The following is a 12001-nucleotide window of genomic DNA, read 5'->3' as shown; positions in this document are numbered from 1 at the left end:
GCCTCATTACCATAGACCTGCTCGCGCCGCCACTGCCTTAAAGTGGCGACGCCAGCCGCACCGAAGGAGGTGGGCCCCACCTAGCGCCCTCCTCCGCACCAGTGATACAGAATTCGCGCATTACTGACCTTCTTCGCCCATGCCAATCCCACGCCAGGCCTGCCCCTGGGCCAGATTCCTACGACAGTCTACAAAGGAATTAATAATCAGAAGCCAGACAGCAAATGATAATAATGGTGGCAAATCCTAAGTATGTTCAGAGGTTTTCAAAACCTTTTGAAGGACTATCAGAGGACAAGTGCCCACCCTGACGCACCTCCCTCCAAAAGGCTGGATGCTGATAAGAGTCCTTGTTGCTTCCCCTCCACTGGTCTGGGTCAGACAGAGCTAAAATGGCCCTGCTCAATAGTATAAATCCTCCCCCTTGTGCCAAAGAGACACTCCACTTCCTCAGGAACACACAGTGACCATCCTGAGCCCCCACCCCCGTTCAGTTCAGTTCAGCTCAGTCGCTCAGTCGTGTCCAACTCTTGGTGATCCCATGAATAGCAGCATGCCAGGCCTCCCTGCCCATCACCAACTCCCGGAGTTCACTCAGACTTATGTCCATCGAGTCAGTGATGCCATCCAGCCATCTCATCCTCTGTCATCCCCTTCTCCTCCTGCCCCCAATCCCTCCCAGCATCAGAGTCTTTTCCAATGAGTCAGCTCTTCGAATGAGGTGGCCAAAGTATTGGAGTTTCAGCCTCAGCATCAGTCCTTCCAAAGAAATCCCAGGGCTGATCTCCTTCAGAATGGACTGGTTGGATCTCCTTGCAGTCCAAGGGACTCTCAAGAGTCTTCTCCAACACCACAGTTCAAAAGCATCAATTCTTTGGTGCTCAGCTTTCTTCAGTCCAACTCTCGAATCCATACATGATCACTGGAAAAACCATAGCCTTGACTAGACAGACCTTTATTGGCAAAGTAATGTCTCTGTTTTGCAATATGTTGTCTAGGTTGGTCATGACTTTCCTTCCAAGGAGTAAGAGTCTTTTAATTTTATGGCTGCAGTCACCATCTGCAGTGATTTTGGAGCCCCTCAAGATAAAGTCTTCCCCTGTTTCCCCATCTATTTCCCATGAAGTGATGGGACCACGTGCCACGATCTTCGTTTTCTGAATGTTGAGCTTTAAGCCAACTTTTTCACACTCCTCTTTCACCTTCATCAAGAGGCTTTTTAGTTCCTCTTCACTTTCTGCCATAAGGGTGGTGTCATCTGCATATCTGAGGTTAGTGATATTTCACCAGGCAATCTTGATTCCAGCTTGTGCTTCTTCCAGCCCAGCATTTCTCATGATGTACTCTGCATATAAGTTAAATAAGCTCCGTGACAATATACAGCCTTGATGTACTCCTTTTCCTATTTGGAACCAGTCTGTTGTTCCATGTCCAGTTCTAACTGTTGCCTCCTGACCTGCATATAGGTTTCTCAAGAGGCAGGTCAGGTGGTCTGGTATTCCCATTTCTTTCAGAATTTTCCACAGTTTATTGTGATCCACACAGTCAAAGGCTTTGGCACAGTCAATAAAGCAGAAAGAGATGTTTTTCTGGAACTCTCTTGCTTTTTCCAGGATCCAGCGGATGTTGGCAATTTGATCTCTGGTTCCTCTGCCTTTTCTAAAACCGGCTTGAACATCTGAAAGTTCACAGTTCACGTATTGCTGAAGCCTGGCTTGGAGAATTTTGAGACTTACTTTACTAGCGTGTGAGATGAGTGCAATTGTGTGGTAGTTTGAGCATTCTTTGGCATTGCCTTTCTTTGGGATTGGAATGAAAACTGACCTTTTCTAGTCCTGTGGCCACTGCTGAGTTTTCCAAATTTGCTGGCATATTGAGTGCAGCACTTTCACAGCATCATCTTTTAGGATTTGAAATAGCTCCACTGGAATTCCATCACCTCCACTAGCTTTGTTCATAGTGATGCTTTCTAAGGCCCACTTGACTTCACATTCCAGGATGTCTGGCTCTAAGTGAGTGATCACACCATCATGACTATCTGGGTCGTGAAGCTCTTTTTTGTACAGTTCTTCTGTGTATTCTTGTCACCTCTTCTTAATATCTTCTACTTCTGTTAGGTCCATACCATTTCTGTCCTTTATCGAGGACAGAAATTTCTTTGCATGAAATGTTCCCTTGGAATCTCTAATTTTCTTGAAGAGATCTCTAGTCTTTCCCATTCTGTTGTTTTCCTCTATTTCTTTGCATTGATTGCTGAGGAAGGGTTTCTTATCTCTTCTTGCCCCTCAGCAAAGTTGTGATCTAATCAGGCTGCCCCTTGGAGTCCAGCTGCAGAATGCACTGCAGAATGACCCCAACCTCCACCTGGAGGCCACCCAGGCTTGTCAGGGGGAGGTAGGCTTGGAATGTCAGAGCAAAAGCCAGTGGGTATAAGCATGCTAATATTAGCAGGTTCTGAGCCTCACAGAGGGTGAACCTTATACAGGATCACAAGGCTGGAGACGGGTGGGACCAAGTTTTAATTCAAGCTTCCTGGGTCCTAGACCAGTGGTTTTCACTGCCCCATAGGGCCTCTTGTCCAGAGAGATGACCTCTTGCCCCCTCTCCACTTCCCCATCCACATCCAGCTGCCACTCCCCTCCTTCCACCCTCAGCTTTGTGACTGCAAACAATCCTGCCCAGGGCACAGGGTTCCGGAACCTCTCCACTCGCAGGCTTTAGACTGGTCCTGCCACTTGAAGGGGCGTGGGAGATTCCAGGACTCCTGGCCAGGCATGGAAGCCGGACCTTGAAGTAGGGCCAGGCACTGGGAGGTGGAGGGTGATCCAAAGAGACTTCCCTCTCTCATACCCCATCCAGAGGCCCAGGGCCAACTGTGTGAGCAGCGAGGGGCTGGGGCCAGTGGTATGAAGGCTGGCCTGGGGAGGAGGTCCAGCTCACCACTGTCTAGCTGTGTGACTTTGGTCAAATGCTTGTGCCAATTCCCTTCTGTAAAATGATGGGATAGAATAAGCTCAATAACTTCAAATTTTTATTTAACAGTAGAATCCCTTTTTCACTGAAATATAAAGTAGAAGCCCAGATGATAAGCAAGATAAAAGTAGTCCTGCTACTATTTACAATAGCTAGGACATGGAAGCAACCTAGATGACAGATGAACGGATAAAGAAGTTGTGGTACATATATAAAATGGAATATTACTCAGCCATAAAAAGGAACACATTTGAGTCAGTTCTAGTGAAGTAGATGAACCTAGAGCCTGTTATACAGAGTGAAGTAAGTCAGAAAGAGAAAAAACAAATACCATATATTAACACATACATAAGGACTCTAGAAAGATGGTACTGGTGAACATTTTTCCAGAGCCAGGATAGAGACTCTGACATAGAGAACAGACTTCTGGACACAGTAAGAGAAGGGGGGTGCTGAAAAACGGAGAAAGCAGCATAGACATATATCACATATATCCATGTGTAAAATGGATAGCTAGCAGGGAACAGATGCATAGCACAGAGCTCAGCTTCACACTCTGTGATGACCTAGAGGGTGGAATGGCAGGGCTGGGAAGGAGGGTCACGAAGGAGGGGATATGTGCACCCTTATAGCTGATTCACATGGTTGTACAGCAACACAACACTGTAAAGCAATCATCCTCCAACTAAGAATAAATTTCAAAAATAGTAATCTGAAAAAAAATATGTGCTGTGGGGTTGAAGTAGGAGTCAGGGTCTTGCCCATCCCCGCTGGGCCCCCTGTGGAGCTTGAGGGTCTGGAGGAACCCAGCTGAAAAGCGTTGGGTCAGATGCTCGCTCTTTTCCAACAGGGCACTCTGCCCACATCAGTGTCACTCTCCGTGCATCACGGCAAGAGACCCGGGTATCGCCTCTCCGGGCCTCTAGGCCCAAGCAACCTCATGTGACCACAGGGTAATGCCAAGAATGAGAAATCAGCTTCCTTCTTTCTCCCTGGGGAAGAGGAAAGGCGATGAGCTTTGGTGACAGCAAGAGGCATCAGGGTGAGCCTACACTCCTGGCCATGGTGGTGGATGGGAGGAGGAGAAGGAAGTGGGCAGGGAACCCCCAGCTCAGGGAAGTGCCCTCTTCTCTAGTCCAAGGAAGGCTCCAGAGAGAAAAGGTGGCTTAAGTGGCCTCTGCGGGGCTCCGCCTCTCCAGGCTCCCTTTGACTCTGTGGTTTGGGAGGATCTAGGGGCTGCGTGGGCATCTTGCTCTTCACCTAATAGCCATGTGGTGCGGAGAATGCTCGGAAATTATACCATCTGGTAATTATCCCTTGAATTGGGGTTGGGTAATGAGACTCATTTCTGCTGAAGGCCCAAGCCAACACACGGAGAAACTGCAGCCCTCCATTCATCTCTCTCCCTCTGTACTAAAATAAGCTTGCTGGATGGGAGAGCATGGCAGCCTTGGCTGAGGAGCTTGATTCTGGAGCCTAGAGCTGAGGCAACATGAGCTTAGGAAGCCCTCTTCGTTGCAAACAGCCTTTCTGCCCAAGGACAGACCAGCTGGGGATGTGAGGAACCCCTTCCTTCATCTCCAGGCAAGTTTGGCAAATAGTCTCCCCACCCTGCTCCCAGGGACACAGGACAGAGCTGTCCCTCCAACCTGCTCTTATGCCCTCAGCAGCTTCCCCCTCCCCAAAGCAGGAAGGAAACTTCAGTGTCTTCTGTGCAGCCTTGTGGTTGTGCGATCCCATGGACTGCAGCCCCCCAGGCTCTTCTGTCCATGGGATTCTCCAGGAAAGAATACTGGAGTGGGTTAGCCATTTCCTCTTCCAGGAGATCATCCTGACCCAGGGATCGAACTCATGTCTCCTGCATTGGCAAGCAAGTACTTTACCACTGAGCCACCTGGGAAACCTTGTCTAAGCATTACAGAGTCTCAAACTAGGGCTTGTCCTGGTGGTGTCCTCCTTGACCCCTAAGGGAAGGCCTGCCTATTTCATAGAACTTTCCAGCTTAAGGAACCTTTAGATCTCCCTCCCACATGGGAGAAATCCAAGGTGCAGCAATATCTTGGAGTCGGTTCAAAGGGAAATTACTGATCATCTAGGCCAGCCCTCAGGAGGGAAAGTGACCTGCAGGGAGAGCCTGGAAAATACACACGTGCATTGGACGTGGTTCTCAACTGAACAAGGTAGCATGGGTGAAGTGGTCCAGTAGCATGAGTGAAGTGGTCCAGGAGCAGACAAGACAGAAAAGGCTAAAGGAATTCAGAAGAGGGAGCAAGGAGGGTTGAAGAAATCTCAGACGGCCTCTTGGAGGAGGTAGGACTTGGTTGCCTCTTAAAAAATCAGTAATTGCATTCCTGGCCAGAGAAATTCATCAGCAACTTCCTTTAACCTACAGGTTAAGGGTCTTCTCTGAGGTGACCCAGCTAGACCTGGGCAGATCTGGGACTGGAACCCAGGCAATACGGCTCCAGATTAAGCAGTATAAGCCACGAATGAATGAAATGAGGGTCACCTTGGCTGAAGCCAAGACTGGGCTGGGTGTGGGAACTGCCTGCTGGTCTTGTGGTTAGGATTCTGTGCTTTCACTACTGGGCTGGGTTCAATGATCCCACCTGCTAGCCACACTGCATGGCCAAAAAATTTAATAAGATCAGGGTGGGTGTTGTGGCCCAGCACACTAGGGTAGACAGGGCCAGACTGGGAAGAACCTGGTGAACTCATGGGCTCAAATCTGGGCGCAGTGGCCTGCTTGGGAGGAGGGGTGGGGAGGGAGGCTGCCAATGGCAGCGATGGGTGGGCAGGACAGTTGCTCTGTCAGGAGAGAGGTGGGGAGAAGCCCTGGCTGTTGCTCTACAAAGTGCACAGAAATGGGGAGGGGCAAGCCTGGCCTCAGGGAGCTCCAGACACTGCTGCTCAGGGACCACGGGCCGGCAGCCTCCGGCGGGCTGGGATCTGCACGTTCTCCTGTCCACACTTGCCCGTGTGCCCAGCTGGCTGCCCTGCACTTTTCTTCGAAACTAGAGGATGTGTGCCTTGAGGGTGGGCTCTTTATTTTTTTTTAAAGAGGAGAAGCAAAGAGTGGCTTTATTTCTTTGCCAGGCAAAGAGGAAACACAGTAGGCTAGCGCCTCAAGAACTGTGCCCCCCCATGGTGGGCTATTTCTGAGCATCCCCACTGCATGCCTGGCACTCAGGGGGTGCTCGGCTCAGGTTGTATGGAATCTTCCTGAGGTTGTTCCCCCTCCAAACCAGTCACCACTCAGTCGCCTAAGTAATCTTTTAAACTTTTTTAATTAATACAATTTTTTTTTTAGATTGAAAAACATCTCCCCCAATTTTTTGTCTTGGCAAATGTCTAGCATTCAGAAAAATGGCTGAAATGGTACAACATACCCCTAGACACTCTCCACTCAGTTTCAATAATCATCGACACTGCTTTCTCTCAGTGTTTGGAGAACGAAGTGAAAGTGAGACATCATGGACTCCCACCCTCCAGCGCCTGAGTCAGAGCCCTGTGGGATGGGGACCGCTGCCACACCCAGGAACAGGATGATGCCTGTGTCATCTCGTGTCCAGTCCAATTCAGACTCCCTCACAGAACTCTGATGGCTGTGCTTTTAAACCAGAAGTTTATGCATTACGTTTGGCCATACCTTGCCTTAGTTTCCTTCCTTCTCTCTATCCGTCCTCGCTAGCTTCCTTCCTTCCTTCTTTTTTTGTGGTATTGACTGTTTGAAAAGTTCAGGCTAGTTTTCCTGTTGAGTGTGCCACTTTCCGGACGGTTCTGATGAAAGGACTCCTCGTGGTGTCCTTCTCGAGTGACACTGCAAAGTCTGAATCTGAGCGTGTGGCTCCCTTCCTAAACACCTGGCACGACCTTTTGGTTGTGCCTTGAATAAAACCCAGCTTCACAGGGGTCCACAAAGCTCGGGATGGAATGCCCCAGGCTCTTCTTATTTCTTCCCCTTCACTCTGTTCTGGGCACCCTGGCTTCCTTCTAGCTATTGAATATGGTGGTATTGAATGTCCCCTCCTTTATGGCACATATTGAAATTTGTAGTACAAGTACGTATTTATTTATTAATTTACTTGGTTAACGTCTGTCTTACCTACTAGCTGTGAGCTCCAGGAGCAAGGAGAACATGTTTGCCTTAAACACCTAGTTAGGATCTAACATGTCTGCTGATATGTAGCAGGCATTCAGTAAATATTAGTCAAATGAGTGAATGGATGGGTGGACGGAGGAACTGGTGAATGGAACAGAGGGGTGACCAGGTGTCATTCCTGGAGCCATCATCTGGGAAGCCAGTTGAGTCTCTAGGTTTCCTTTTGCACAGCCCTGAACCCATTCACGTTAATCACAAAAATGTATTCCCAATGCTAGCTGCAGTCAGGAGCTGCAAGCCTGATGTCCCAGACAAGTTAGATAGATTTTCTTGGGGACTCAAAAGATGGCACTGGATGCCTTAACCCATGATAGCTTCAATCAACAGTGCTGGTGCTGTTTGCAGATTCCATACAGATGTATAGTCTATCTAAGATCCAGTTGAGATCACATTTGGCTCCTGAGCACAGAAGGGAAGAGACGGAGCCTGGGGCTGAGCTGTGCCCAGCAAGTCCCAAAGCAACATCTGCAATAACTTAGTTATTAATAAATTGGAGTAGGCTGAAGAGAGAGCCCTCTCCAGCCCTAGCCTTGCTCCAGGCACTGGGCTAAGTCTGAGAAGTACACAGATGGACAAGATTCCAGCTCTGGCCCCAAGAAGCAACCAGTCCAATGTAGACAGAGACAAGTGCCCTATTCATTAATATCTGTGTGAGGGTGCAAGAAGTTAGGGAAGGCTTTGTAGAGAAGGCAGCACTTGAACCACCTTGAAAGGGAAGGACAAGGAACAACAGACTGGTTCCAAATAGGAAAAGGAGTACATCAAGGCTGTATATTGTCACCCTACTTATTTAACTTATAGGCAGAGCACATCATGAGATATGCTGGGCTGGAGGAAGCACAAGCTGGAATCAAGATTGCCAGGAGAAATATCAATAACCTCAGATATACAGCTGACACCACCCTTATGGCAGAAAGTGAAGAACTAAAGAGCCTCTTAATGAAAGTGAAAGAGGAGAGTGAAAAAGTTGGCTTAAAGCTCAACATTCAGAAAACTTAAGATCATGGCATCCAGTCCCATCACTTCACGGCAAAGAGATGGGGAAACAGTGGAAACAGTGGTTGACTTTATTTTTCTGGGCTCCAAAATCACTGCAGATGGTGATTGCAGCCATGAAATTAAAAGATGCTTGCTCCTTGGAAGGAAAGTTATGACCAACCTAGATAGCATATTAAAAAGCAGAGACATTACTTTGCCAACAAAAGTCTGTGTATTCAAGGCTATGGTTTCTTCAGTGGTCATGTGTTGATGTGAGAGTTGGACTATAAAGAAAGCTGAGTGCAGAAGAATTGATGCTTTTGAACTGTGGTGTTGGAGAAGACTCTTGAGAGTCCCTTGGACTGCAAGGAGATCCAACCAGTCCATCCTAAAGGAGATCGGTCCTGGGTGTTCCTTGAAAGGACTGATGTTGAAGCTGAAACTCCAGTACTATGGCCACCTGATGCGAAGAGCTGACTCATTGGAAAAGACCCTGATGCTGGGAAATATTGAAGACAGGAGGAGAAGGGGACGACAGAGGATGAGATGGCTGGATGGCATCACCAACTCAATGGACATGAGTTTGGGTGGACTCCAGGAGTTGGTGATGAACAGGGAGGCCTGGCGTGCTGCGATTCATGAGGTCACAAAGACTTGGACATGACTGAGCAATTGAACTGAACTGAACTGAAGGAGAAGGAAGAGTTCCAGGGACAGGCCAGAGGAAAGGCATGGGGCAGTGGGAACAGCAGGAGCAGATAAGGAGGGTGTAGTGCATGTCAGTCCTGGGAGAGGTGAGAAGTTCCCTGGGGCTAGAGCAAGAGACAAGAAGAGCAGCTGCTGCTGCTGCTAAGTCGTTTCAGTCGTGTCCAACTCTGTGCGACCCCACAGACGGCAGCCCACCAGCCTCCTCCATCCATGGGATTTTCCAGGCAAGAGTACTGGAGTGGGCAGAGAAGCCTGCTATTCTGAACTGTGGCCACAGTTTGAGGAATCTGGATCTGGCTGAGAAGTCTGGACTTTATTTCATAGGTGGAGGGAGCCATCTGAAGTGTTTGGGCGGGGTTGGGGGTGGAGTGGGAGCAGGAGTCTCTGCACCATCTGTCACAGTGGGAAGGCTGTGTCTGAAAGAGGGGCTGGGGTCAAGCAGACCGGCAGGAGGTGGCTTTAACAGTCCAGAAGGAGGGGAGTCTGCACTGCAGCTGAGGAGCAGGCTGCCAAGCAGCCAGATCTGGGTAATGAAGAGAGTGGCACTGTGAGAAGTTGGCTGCTGGAGAAGAGGAGGGAGTGGTCCAGGGCGAGACTTCCAGGTATGTGTTTTGGGTGCCTGACTATCCAGAGGAGGGTGGAGGCAGAGGATCGGATAGAGGGTTAGACCTAACAGTTTGGATCGTGGTGGAGATGCTCACTGTGTATTAGGGGTAGGTGGGTCAGAGCCAGAGTTGTGTGATGAGAGATCACAGATTTGGGATGTACAGCAGGAGAGCACACGCAGAGAGAGCATGCAGGTGAGAGGCAAGAGCCCCACGGACCCAGCCTTTAGGGGCAGCCTTGTCTTCTTATCCAGACCACTTCTCTGGCCCCAACCCAACCCTCCTCACCCTCTACTCCAACTATTCAGGCCTTCCTCCTACTCCCTTATGCTGTTCCCACTGTATGGAACATTCCACCTTCCTTTTGAGGAGGTGGGTACTAGGAGGTTGATGAGGTCACAGATCCTACAAGTGTCCAGGGCTTATTTTTCTTTGAGGGAAAGGAGCCGACTGGGATCATAATTCGATAGCAAAGCCTGGATGGGAAGTGTGAGCAGGTTGGTGGTTGAGGGGAATGGGTGGGGAGGGGAGGCTCAGGAGAGGCAGGTTGAAGAGAGAGCTGGCTGTAGAAGAGGGGCTCAGGCATTCTGAACAGGGGCCAAATCCGGGGCATAAGTACACAAGCACTGGTTTTGGAGGAGTAGGAAAAAATTCTTTTTTTCCCTCTCTAAGACAAGATGGAAGGAAGAGAAGACATTCTAAATGGCAGCTCAATTCTTCCCTTTTTTAGGGTTAAAAAAAGAAAAGAAGTCTCCCAGAAGGGTCACAGCACCTTATCAGTAATTTACACCTCATTGAAAATAATTTTCCAGACCATTTCTAACAGCAGGTTTGTGCAGGGGAGGGACGCCCTGGTTCTGTTGTGGAGGGGCCCTATCGCTCTCCAAAATGCAGGGCTCACCCGCCAACCAATGAGAACAGCGCAAATGAGGAACTTCCCCTCTAGAAGAAAACGGGGTTTTCTCAGAATCAGAGGTCGCTGGGACCCCCTACCTCTGCCCGCAGGTCCGGGGACTTAGAGATTGAGAACTGGCAAGGTTGGCTTTCCGTCTCCTTTCCGCAGATGGGGAGCCGCACTTGCTGGGGTTCTGCAACAGGAACCTGCCTGCCGCACCCCCGCCCTCGTTGGGGGGTGGTGGTGAGCTCTTAAAAGGGCAACGTCAGAGGCGGCCGTCTAGGCACCACTAGGACGGCCCCCACTGGAGACACAGGGTAGCGGCCCCTTTTGTGCATATCTGGGAGGAGCTTTGGGGGAACCCCTTGCTGGGAGGTGACTGGGGGAGTGGGCAGGCCCCCTCATCCTGGCACAGGCTCTGACTTGCAGTACATTTCTCTGGGGCCTGTCCCAGCTCTGCCAGACTCACCCTGGGAGTGCAGCCAGGGCCACCCCAGGCCCCCAGTGGGAGGTATGGGGAGGTGGCAGGGAGGGCCGTTCTCAAGACCCTGGGTAAATGGAACCGCTTCAGAAAAGGAAAAGCAGGACCCTTCACAAGGAAAGTGTCAGTTCCCAGGAGCGGTTTCTTCACTGACCCTGTTTGGCTGATAAAGTGACCTTCCCAGCAGACTGAGTTCAGGGCAAGCAGCCTGGTCTGTTGGCCTCACAATTGCCTAACTCTTTAGATGAAAATTTCTCTCTGGAGGTCTGGCTTCTAGCTGTCTTTCTCTTGCTAGAGAGGCCTGGTGGCTCCTCTTTCAGCTGAAGCACCCAACCTGCATCTTGGTCCCTGGGTGTGGGAACCAAAGGTTGATGAGAGACCCAGAGCTCTGACTCACTCCCCTATGCCTGTGGGGGTTTGCTGAGGTAACCTGGGTAGCTTAGGTTGGAGATGGGGCAGGTCAAGGTGCCAGGGATGAGGGCATCAGCCGTGGGTTGCAGAGGCAACAGTCAGGGTGGAGTCGAGGTTATCTGGGCCCACTCCCAGCCCTCAGCTTGCAGGCTGGCTGGCCTGTCCTAAACAAGACTTACATCAGCCCCATCCCACTGCTCCGGGGAGGGAAGGAGCTTGGTCTTCAGCTTGCTGGAAGAAGGTAAGCCACACCTTTCCCAAGGACTGGGAGTTCCTTGAGAGCAAGGGCTGTGTCCCATTCTTTCTGTAACCCTTGCTCCTTACTGCACCTGGCACAGGGCAGTACATGGGTATGTGTGCCGATGTATGTCTCCTGCGTGTACTCGACCCCTTGGGGAGGGACCTCAACCACGGGATTGTCCTTTCCCTCACAATGACTACTTTTCTGTCCTGTGGCTTCAGGAAGAAGAGGGTTTACACTTTCAGCTAACAGAGCAGTTGGTCCACACAGCACCTTTTTCCAGGCCTCCACTCACTAGGCAGGCTCCCAGGCCAGCCCACACACTGCTCAGCCGCAGGGCAGGTAGGGAAGGCTGGGCAGGGGGTCTAGGCCTCGCGGGCAACCAAGTCCAAAAAACTAGTCAGGTAAGGAAGTACGTCGGCTAGGGGCCAGGGGGTGTGATGCAGGAGCTGGGCCTGGGCCCCCAGGGGCTCAGAGCCCCAGCTTCAGCCCTCCCAGAGTGCTTTCAGGGTCACAGAGAAAAGTGGTGCCTCCTGGTGGAAGGTTT

The sequence above is a fragment of the Ovis canadensis genome, chromosome 1 (genome assembly GCF_042477335.2).
Source record: "Ovis canadensis isolate MfBH-ARS-UI-01 breed Bighorn chromosome 1, ARS-UI_OviCan_v2, whole genome shotgun sequence".
Classification (NCBI taxonomy): domain Eukaryota; kingdom Metazoa; phylum Chordata; class Mammalia; order Artiodactyla; family Bovidae; genus Ovis; species Ovis canadensis.
The sequence above is the reverse complement of the archived record's forward strand: the minus strand, read 5'-3'. Positions refer to the sequence as shown.